The sequence below is a fragment of the Gopherus flavomarginatus genome, chromosome 7 (genome assembly GCF_025201925.1).
Source record: "Gopherus flavomarginatus isolate rGopFla2 chromosome 7, rGopFla2.mat.asm, whole genome shotgun sequence".
NCBI lineage: Eukaryota > Metazoa > Chordata > Testudines > Testudinidae > Gopherus > Gopherus flavomarginatus.
Window position 1 is genome coordinate 46134723 of NC_066623.1, and position 2315 is coordinate 46137037.

At 45.9% G+C, this 2315-nt stretch overlaps 1 non-coding gene across 1 annotated transcript; it reads left to right on the forward strand.

The window, feature by feature from the left end:
- Nucleotides 1-296: 296 nt before the first annotated feature.
- TRNAS-GCU (transfer RNA serine (anticodon GCU)) lies at nt 297-378 on the forward strand. The gene has a single exon. It is a non-coding gene; the product is annotated as a tRNA-Ser (tRNA).
- The last annotated feature ends 1937 nt before the right edge of the window (nt 379-2315 follow it).

A 2315-nucleotide genomic window follows, 5' to 3' on the forward strand; every position in this document is an offset into this window, starting at 1 on the left:
CACTCATACAGGAAGGAGAATAACATTTCATTCCATTCAATCCTATAGTGATTTGTAACCCACCACCATCCCAAACTGGTCATTTTGGGAAAGTGGCCCCATCATGCTGCATATCTAGGCAGAGTAGGTGTGTCTGTGCAAACACGGTCTATTCCTGAAGTCTTTCCCCAGCTCCTCACTAGGTGAGAGAGGGGAGCTCATACAGACCGTGCTTCTGCTTAATATTTAAAAACTCCTTAGTGTCCCTATCACTGCCAGCCTTAGATTGCTCCTCCTGTCCCTGTTCTAGCAGCTCAGATGAGGTGATTGAGTTGATAAAGTGATGGACTGCTAATCCATTGTGCTCTGCATGTATGGGTTCAAATCCCATCCTCATCGGCTGTATTTAATCTTCACCCCTCCCTTATAAACAACCATCTCTCCCTTTGGTACAACGACAGATCAAACAATGTTGCTTCTTGCAAACAAAAACCTTCCCAGAAACTCCAGTCCCCCCTTGCTTTAAATAAAATGTCTAAATCCCACATTTCTAAAAAAAAAAGTCTCTAGTCTTGTATTTCTTAGTTTTTATCTCAAAACGAAACAGACTCATAATCTCCCCCAAACACCCTAGGACCTGCCCAAATAATTAAAATACCCCGATCCTGAGCAAGGCTACAACAGTGAACCAGAGCTAGTCTCTAGGCCAAGCTATTCTGAAGGAGGCAACTCAAATATTTTCTCCCTACTTCCCTTGGCAAAGTCTGACTGAGAAAACAAAATTCCTCAAACTGAAAATTTTCTGCTGAAAAACCAGTAGTAGTTTGGGGACTTTGATTTGAATGTATTATTATTATTCTCTTCTGATTTCTGAATTATTTCAGTTCAGTGTTTGTCCGCCAGATGTGCTTACAGGTGTTGAGTTGTGGGTGAGAGAGACCAACTCATGATGTCTCTCCCCCTCTTTCATAGTTTCTTCCAACTTGCTAGGAAGTACCTTTGCTAGGATGTGAGTCAAGCAGTGTCCATCGTCTCTGTGCAATCTCGGAGAAGTCTGCATTGTACACGGTTCCTGGGATAGTCCTTGGGAGTGTGGATCCCTTTAATGGGCCAGCAGCGAGTCTGGCTTCTCCACTGTCACACCTGACAGGCTGGTGGTGGGCATTTCCCAACTTCATAACATATTTCAGTAACTCACACAGAACAAAACTTCATAACTTTCCAACCAATGCTACACACACAGTCCAACACGATATTAATGTTCAACAGATCAAGACCTTTGAAATGATACCTCACCAGGCAGACTTTGTACAAACTGTATCATTGTTATACGAGAGTGGAGAATATGGGTCTTCCAGGTGCTGCTTTGAGCACAGCGTGCCGCACCCTGGCTGACATTGCAATGGAGATGTACCCTTAGAGTCCATCTCTCCTGGGATAAAGATGGCAGCGTGGCTGGCCTGGGTCATCTGACTCGGGCTTATGGAGTTAAAGGTGTGGGGCTAAAAACTGTGGAGCAGATATTTATGTTCACACTGAAGCCTGGGTTCAGAAACCCTCCCTTCTCATGGGGTTTCAGAGTTTGGGCTCAAGCCCATCTGTCTGCACTGTAATGTTATAGTCTTGCAGCCCAAGCCCCATAAGCCTGAGTCAGCTGGCTGGGCTTTGAGACAGGTGCCCTGAGTGTTTTAATCACAGTGTAGACGTAACATTAGGCTATGTCTCCAGTGCAATGAAACACCCACGGCTGGCCCACGTCTATGGTAAAGTTGCAGTGTCCGTGTCTCAGCTCAGGCTCAGTCCCCTGCTCTAGGAGCCCAGAAGGTTGGGAGGGAGTTTAGCGAGTGAAAATGGTAAAACCACAGTGGAGTATTACCCTGGACTCATGGCATGTCTTCATTCGTCTGTCTGCTTTGGGGCAGAGACAGAAACACATCCTGCTGCATTCATTATTTCAAAGGGTGGTTTAGGATTTTCATTCTCAGACACTGGGCACAAAGCAGGACTCAACCCTTGGTGCAAACTAAACGAGCTGCCCACAGATTCTGGAAGCCACAATGAGCATTTGGTGTGAGAGCTCAGATCTGCCCCTGTCCTAGAGGGAGGGGATCGTCTGTGAGGGGACTGGACCACTGACCTATCAGCTCCTAACTCCCAAACTTTCAGTAACTCTATTATCAGTGCCTGTGAGTGTAATTTAAATAATAAGAAAAACCACACTAGCCTAGACCCAAGGTCCATCTAGCTCTCAATCTTGTCTTCTGACAGTAGCCAACACCAGGTGCCCCAAAAGCAACTCAGGAAGGTACCACTGGAACTTGAACCCAGGATCTCCT